Source organism: Nannospalax galili, unplaced genomic scaffold (assembly GCF_000622305.1).
Source record: "Nannospalax galili isolate Female #2095 unplaced genomic scaffold, S.galili_v1.0 scaffold31, whole genome shotgun sequence".
NCBI classification, from domain to species: Eukaryota; Metazoa; Chordata; class Mammalia; order Rodentia; family Spalacidae; genus Nannospalax; species Nannospalax galili.
Window position 1 is genome coordinate 7163044 of NW_008332149.1, and position 9052 is coordinate 7172095.

The window sequence follows — 9052 nt, forward strand, 5'->3', positions numbered from 1 at the left end:
AGAACTTTGGCCTGGGTGGGCTCTACTCCCTGGGCCCCTAGGGTTCCTTGAGTAGACGGGGAGGGCAGAAGTCTTGAGGAAAATTCCCATCTCTGTGGTCACAGACCTCTAAGCAGAATATAGATTTCCTTTGTTTTCAATGTGAGCAACAGACAGCTGGTCCTGTTCCCTCAGCCCCACAGGAATCCTGACTCTTGCCCCTATCATGTGAAATTTGTTGTACACATGACATGATGAGCTCTACGATTAAGTGCAACCTAAGCCAGGTGACAGCACAGTTGTTTAGAGCCTCGACATCTACCCTCTAACACTGTTATTCAACATAGGAGGACTTACTTGCTAGGCGTGTTTTGCTGTTGAACACTTGAGACTGTTATTCTGAAAAGAGGCCTTTTCAGGAGTTCACTACACAGCCAGAGGGACCCCCAAAATAGTTAAGATCTCTTGAACAGAAAAGCAGTTAAAGATGTAGTCGGGCGATTGTCCTACAAAATGAAATATTCCACTTTCACAGGATTCAGAATTACAGTGCAGATCATCACTTGGAATGCTGCTGTGGAAACATTGAGGATACAGCACACGAAAAGGGAGGGCCACAAGGCTTACAATAGTAATAAACCTACACAGCAGCAGCACTGTCTAATCGTGTGCTTTAATAGAAAAGAGGGGTGCCAAGCCATAATGCAACTGTGGTCATTTGGATGATGAGGGTATTGGTCGCTTGGTTTTTTTTCTTTGTGCTTTTCCTCATTTTCCACACTCAACAGGTATTGCTGTCATTAGGAAAAAACAAAACAAAACAAACATCACCTTTAAAAGCCTTGAATTTCAACTGTTTAAAAGAAGGGCTGGTGGTGTAACTAAGAAGGTAGAGTTCTTGCTTAGCATGAAGTCCTAGATAGGATCCCCAGCACCACATAAACCAGGAGTGGACAGCTGTATTCAGTCCCTGGCAATCCGAGCAGGAGGATCAGAAGTTCAAGGTCATCCTCAGCTACAAAGTGAGTTCGAGTCCAGCCTGGAATATGTGAAACTCCATCTCTCAGAGAGACAGAGTCAGAGAGATTGGAGGTGAAGAATTGGCCAAAAGATGTTTTAGGGCCAGCGAGATGACTCAGTGGGTAAACGTCCCTGCCGCCAAGCCTTAACAACCTCAGTTTGATCCCCAGAACCTACAAGTTGTTCTTTGACCTCAACACACATACATACAAAAAAAATTAAGTTTTAGCCCAGTGTGTTGGCATACATCTTTAATCCCAGTCTAGCTCTCAGAAGCCAGAGACAGATGGATCTCTGTGAGATGGAGGTCAGCCTGGTCTACAAAGCAAGTTCTAGGCCATCTAGGGCTACAAGGAGACCCTATCTCAAACCAACCAACAACAAAAATACCAAACAAAAAAAGGTTTAAAATGTGATATACTTTGGGAATGGAGCGTGGCCCAACAGTTAAGAGCACATGCTACTCTTGCAGAGGGTTCAGTTTCCAACAGCAACCTTGGGTGACTCACAATAGCCTGTAACTCCAGCTCCAGGGGGATCTAACACATCTGGTTCAGACTGCTGCTTCTCCATCAGGGTCAGAGATGAATGACATGGGAGGTATGTCTGCTTGACCCCTTCTCCCAAACCACAATTTACACACAGGTGTTTCGGACTAGCAGGGTGATTGCAATGAAATCAAGGAAGCAACAAGACTAGCATGTTTATTAAATTCACCTCCCCCAATCATATTCTGCTTCAATATTTAATTTCATTTTTCACTTTTTAAAAAATAGCTTGAGCTCTAAAACCCCAACACCCCCCCCCAAAAGTACCCAGTGAGAGAGGTAATGAAACCAAATAGAGGTAATTCAACTCTTTAACAGTCTCTAATTCTTCTACAAGTCATGATGAAGATCAGCAAGTTCAAGGTGCAAAGCTCTGATTCCTTTTGTTCAGCAGTTCTGCATTGCAATTCCATTCCTTAATCTTTATCCTTTCTCCTTCTCCCTAGCCTATAATTTCCAAAGCATCTTCTGGCGGCTGGGGGAGGTGTACAGAGGTGATTTTTACCGCTCAGCAAATTATTGTTATTAGCACAGGCTGCATCTGTAATGAGCTCATTCTTGCTAGTAAAAACAATTCCATTACCTGATAAGGAAAAAAAAATTCCCTGGGCTAACTGGGTCTTTTTTTCGGGATAGTTTGGCTTCTGTAGCAATTGAGCTGCTCTTTTTAGGGGTCACCTTTACTTTCTGTACAGAAATTCATAGCTTCCCTTGAGGCTGGTGTTGGGAGGGCCACCAGGGTCCCCTGTCTCTGTCACAGGTCCCACAGTCGTGACTGGCTACGTGTAAAGAGGGTCTTAACCATGGTTTTGACTTTTTTCAGGTAAGGCTGTATGTTAGGAGGCAGATTCCCAGAGTTTGCATCTCAGCTTCGTTTTTTTTTTGTTTTTTTGTTTTTTTTTTTTTTTTCTGATTGATTCCGAATACTTTTGTTAACCACTCAGCCTCACATTCATAATTTGTGAAATAAAAATAGCAAAAAAGAGCCTTGTAGCATTGATATGAGATTAATGACTAGGCAGAGGGTTGGAGAGATGACTCATTGGTTAAGAGCACTGACTGCTCTTGCAGAGAACCTGTTTGGTTCCCAACACTCACAGGGCAGCCTAACAACTGTAATTCTAGTTCTAGGGGATCTGATGCCCTCTCCTGAGCTCTGTAGACATTACATGACATAGATGTATTTATGTATATGCAGGCAAAACCCTCATACACATAAATAAAACAAAAAAAATTAAAATAGAGACTAGGCAGGTATGGGGCTGGACTACAGCTCAGTGGTAGAATGCTTGCCTAACATGGGCAAGGTCCTGGGTTCAATTCATAACCATGTTATATTATTAATACTGTTCCTGTTACCAAATACCTAACAAGAAGGACTGTAAAGGAAGAAAAGTTTTGTTTTGGTTTACAGTTCAAGGGGATACAGTCCATCATGGTGAAAAAGACATGATGGTAGGATCACAAAGCAGCTGGTCTCATGGTATCCATACTCAGCAAGTAGAGGGAGATGAATGCTAGTACTCAGCTAGCTCTCTCCTTTTTGTTCAGTCCAGGCCACCCACCTTGTCCTAGTTAGCTTTAGCTGTCAACTTGACATAGCCTAGAGTCATCTGAGGGAGTCTCAATTGAGGGATTTACCAGATCAGATTCACCTGTGGCCTTGTCTGTAAAGAATTGTCATGATTGATGTGGGAAGACTAAGCTCATTGTAGGCAGCACTATCTCTTAGGCAGGACCTGGATTGTGTGAGGAAGCTGGCTGAGCATGAGCCAGCGAGTGATCCAGTAAGCAGCGCTCCTCTGTGGTTTGGGCTTCATTCAGTTCCCTTTTGAGTTTCTGCCAAGACTTCCTTCAATGATAGATTATGACCTGGACGTGTGAGCCAAATAAACCCTTTCCTTCCCAAGTTGCTTTTGGTTAAAGTGTTTTATCATAGCAACAGAATAAAACTAGAACACGGTTCGGGTGAATCTTCCCACTTCAGTTAACCCAATCTAGAAACTCCACAGACATGCCCAGACATTTGTCCCCTAGATGATTCTAGATCATGTTAAGTTGAGAACAGGTCTACAAACTAGGCAAGACAAAACAAAACAAAATGGTCCAGGTCACACACACAGTGATACAGCCAAGAGGTCAGGTCTAAATGCCTAGCCCTCATGCCATGCTGAGGCCTGGGTATCTCCTCCTTGGCCTTTGTCAATGTGATATGAACAACTTCTAAAGAATTGTGTATTTAGGGCTGGAGAGATGGCTTCGTGGTTAAGAGCACTGGCCGCTCTTCCAGAGGACTTGTGTTCAGTTCCAGCACCATGTGGCAGCACGTAACTGCCTGTAACTCCAATTCCAGGATTGCATGCCCTCTTCTGGCCTTCATGGGTATTGTATATATGTAGCATACTTACATATATGCAGGCAGAACACTCTATACATAATGAATTTTTTTTTTAATTTAAAAAGAATTGGAATCAGCTCAGGAAGATGACAGGTGAGGGGCTAACAGGAAGAACACACAAGTGTAGTCAATGGAACAGAAGTAGCCCTAGGATTATGGTGGACACAGGTGGCTTAGAGTCAGTGGTGCCACATAATCGATGAATGCTCTCTGACAGTAAACAACTGCTTTGAGCCTCGGTAAAATGATCATTCTACCTTCCTTGTGAGGTTGCTTTGGAAGATTCAGTGAACTAATGTACATGTGTGATATTTCATAGTTTGCAGGTGCTAGGTTCATGAGGACAAGCATTCATGTTTGATCACCACTAAAAGCACTAGAAGGAACAACATAGCCAGAAGCAAAAATGTTCAGGAAAGGCTAAAGGCTGGACTCCCTCACCTCCTGCCCTGCTCACAGGGCCTGCTCCTCAGTCCCCTCTCTCACCATAAAACTTGAAACAGTTGGGTCTTGGTCTTTTCCTTCCCACAGGCCTCTTGAGTTAATTATGTCTGAAAATATGCCAGATATGCACTCATGTGGGGCCTAGGATGCACACTGCGGAAGTGTTCACTGTCCTTGACTAAGCTGTGATCTGTGACTAAGCGCTGCTGTGACTAAGCATTGATCAAAACTAACTTGGGGAGGAAAGGGTTTATTGTAGACAGCAGATTATACTCCATCTTTGAGGGGTGCCAAGGCAGGCACCTGGAGGCAGGAGCTGAAGCTGAGACAGTGGAGGAATGCCGATTACTTCTACCGCACGCTCAGGCTGCATTTTTATACAATCCTGGACCACTTGCTCAGGGGTGGTCCCACCCACAATGGATTGGGCCCACCTACAAAATTAGCAATTAAGAAAATGTGTCACAGATGGGCCCACAGGCCAATCTGATCAAGGCAGTTGTTCATTTGGGTGCCCATCCCCCTTAGCAGGACATAAATCACTAGGCATTCCTAAACCAGAAATTGAGAACTTTTTCTCTAAAGGGCCAGACAAGTACATATTTTAGGCTTCAGGAGAAGTATGCTCTTTCCCAACTACTCAATTCTGCCATCTTAACAGGAGAGCAGCTAGGAACAATGTGTAAGAAATGAGTGGCTTCTGTGTTGCAATAAAACTTTATTGACAAATAAGAAATTTTAAGCTCACACAATTTTCATGTATCATGAAATGTCATTTGTGTTTTGAATTTTAAACTATGAATGTTTACTCTTAACTAAAGGGAGGGCCCAAACCACAGGTGGCCATGGACCCCAATTTTCCAGCCTCTGCTCTAAGCCACAAATTAAGCCAAAAGCATAGTGCTAGCCAGACTCTATGATTTATTTGGTTACTGTGTGGGTCAAGCAAACACCCTCTTGAGAGACATCCCATGAGAGGATTCCAGAAACATAACCGCCTGCAGCCAGAGCCCTGAGAATGCAGCCTAAACACTGCCAAAAGATGGAAGGAAAAAACCAACGTGGAGCTTGTATTAGCCAGGAGAAAGCCTGCGATGGCTTGAGAGAAAAGGCAGAAACAAAGGCCCGGGAGAGGCTTTTCATACCGTGCATTAAAGTTAAAATCTAATTTAGATGAAAATGGAGGCACAGAAATTAAATGTGTGTGCGTGGCTTTCGGCCGCGTTCAGTCGTGTATCCTGTAACGATAGCTTTAGCAAATGTATTCCCTTGGCTTGAAAATAAAGACGCTTTTTTTTTTTTTTTTTTTTTTTTTTTTTTTTTTTTTGGTCTTTTTGAGACAGAGCAAATTGTTTTAGCTTTGTGAATAGTACAAACTCCATTTCTGATCTGCCACAAACAAAAATAGAGCATTAAAGTGTTTAAGGTTCAATCAAAGGCGTGCTGCGTGCGGCACAATATTAAAATAACAGAAAAATCAATTCAATTTTTATTTTGAACTTGATTTGTCACAAATAGCATTCTAATAGATAACACTGATTATATGGTAGCAAATGTAATTTATATATACCGAGCACTACGGCTTTGTCAGAGTCGTCATTAAGGAATTTGACACGTATGCAAGAGAACAATAAATGTCAGATGAAATACACACCAGCCAGATAGAAATGGGATGCTGAAATGAGGGATGCAGGCATACACTATACTTAGAAGTAATAATATGCAGTCTAAAGTAGCTTGGGTTTTCAAACAAGAACTCTTTTTATGTTGTCATTTAAAATATCTCATATTTCTGAAGGTCAGGAATAAATGGCACTATTAGCATTAAAAGCTAGTAAAAGAGAAAGTTATTTGTTATTCATTTAACATAACATTTTATGAAATAGCTTTGTAAAGTATTCGTTTTTCCACCCTATGGAGGCTGAGGCAATGCAAAGAAGATGCCTGATTCTCGGCGGATGACTTTTTATAGCATCTTTGTTGCTGTTAACATCTTGATTCAGTAAAATCTTCATGGAATTATGTGGCTTGTACCTGGGCAGGTTACTGCTGTAGAATAAAGCTTTCTATGCAACCGTGGTCTTGGCTGGTCCAGCAGGGTGCTGCTCAGGTTGGCCATTGGGTACAGAGCTGACAGTGTGACACCGGGGCAAGGGGCAAGATTGTCAGAAGGTGAGGATGGAGGCCTCACTGTGGCAGGCATGGGGGGCGGGGGGAGGAGAGGGAGAAAGAAACTCTTGCTGTGTACCCCAGCAATGGTGGCTGATAAATCAAGATCTGGATCCAATAGAGACTCAGGTCCCCTCTTGGGGGAGTCAGCCACTGAAGGCCACTCAGTCACCTCTCACCTGTCACAGTTGGATGAACTGCAAATACTGTTAACTTCATCTATTGGGCTCCTGCAACCCTCCTGGTCTCCATAATATCAGCCCATCTCCACTTTTCTCCTTTCTTTTAGATTTGGTTAAGAAAATTTAAACTGAAAAAAAACAATACATACAGATAACTACCACTATAACTACCTACAATTGGAAAAAAAAGAGAAAACCTTTTAATCACATTTATTTCAGCTTCTTTTATAATGAAATATAGATATGATATTGCTGGTCACTTAAGAGTTCTAAGTGGCCTGCTAGGCTGTTTTGGTATTTTGAATAGCTTGTGTGGTGAGTACTAATATTTTATGAATGAACTGTATAAAATGGCTGTGTCCTGATGGCGTCTTCTCAACACTTGTTATCCCCTCCCTAGGACATTTGGAACTCTACCTAAGTTGATGCATATGGTCCCAGTTTGTTCTAGCCCTTTAGTAATGTTAAGTTTCACATAATTTGACAACGGGGTTATCCTTTTGGTTCCACTTGTATCCTGATTACTCAAGTGAGGTTAAATCTCAAACATTTGTACCTGAGTTTTCCTCTGATGTGACTCATCTTCTAAAGGTTCACAGAATGGAACGCTGGTTCCCTGGATGGATGTTGAGAGAGGTGGATCTTTAAAAGGTGGGCTTTTGGGAGGAGTTTAGGCAAAAGGGACTCCACTGTTGGAAGGGACGGATGGCTTCTTGTGGGTGTGGGTCAGGTCTCATGGAACTGGGTTAATTCCCATGAGGATGGATTATTACAATGCCAGTTTGACTTTCTGACTCTCTCTGTTTCTACATATATCTGCTTGTTCATATTGTGACCCAGTCTTTGCCAGATACCAATATTATACTATCTGGACTTTCCAGATATCAGAGTTGTAAGACAAATTAGCTTCTTTTCCTTGTACATTACCCAGCATCAGGCATTTATTTATAGCAACACAGACTACGGCAGCCTCTGTATGGACTGTCCGCTTATGGTCTTTGTCCATTTTTCCATTATAACATTCTTTTATTTATGTGATCTGAATACTACCCTAGTGTCCTTGGTTGTACCTACTTCTAATACCTTCCCTAAGGCCATAGCTTGCTTACCTCTTCATCTCTGTTGTCTCTGTTACACTTAAAGAATAACTCATAGGGCTAGAGAGATGGCTCGGTGGTTAAGAGCATTGACTGCTCTTACAGAGGACTGGGTTTGATTCCTAGCACCCACATAGCAGCTAACAACCCTTCGTAACTCCAGTTCCAGAGGAATCCAATGTCCTCTGACCTTCTCAGGCATTGCTCAAAATGGGTGCACTTACATACAGGCAATACATTCATACACAAAAAATAAATAAATATATTTTAAAAAGAATAACTCTAAAAAAAAAGAATAACTCATACTAACCAGCCCTTCTGGCTTTATGGATTGACTGTATGTTCTGTGCCAACCACGGTGGAATGTGATTTTCGTGCTTGTCTTATTCCAACAGTCACCCTGTGTGGCAGAGCTACTGTCATTCCTGAGTGCTGAGGTCAGAGGAGTTAAGTGGCCAAAAGAAGTAGAATCAGCAAAACGAGAGGAAGCTGTGATTCAAAGACACCTCGGGCCAATTTCAGAACTTTATTCACACCATTGTAATCCGCAGGGGCTGAGGAGCGACTCAGCAGTTAAGAGCACTCACTGCTCTTGCTGAGGACCTGGATTTGGTTCCCAGCACCCACATAGGGTGGCTCACAACCACCTATAACTCCAGCTCCATTGAATCCAAGGCCTCTGGACTCTGAAGTCACCTGCATTCATACACACACACACACACACACACACACACACACACACACTATTAAAACATAAAAATAAAGATAAAATTAATAAAGATAACTTTGAGAATTTTATGCAATGTATTTTTATGATAGTCCCATCCAACTCCTTTTTTTATACATTTTAATCAATACATTTAGAACTCTCCTATCTGCACTTCCTCATAGCCCACCCACAGGATTTCCTGCATTCTATCTTATATGTTAAAGCCTGTGTACCCAGTTGCCTCTCCATGCTTCCTGGGAGCTTTAAGAACATGGGTACTCTTGCCCAGAAGTGGCGATGCATCTAGGGTACACCCTTGATATCACTTTCTTGTAAAACCCCACCGTGATTCTAATGTGTACCCAGGACCATACTTTGTGGTCTTACCTCAAAGTAAGTCTCAATAAGTCTCAGATAAAGGCCTATTTCATTGTACCAGGCTAAGAGCTTAAGTGTTAGGTAGATTTCAAGGAAAAGGAGTTATAAAATACCATGAAAAGGAATGA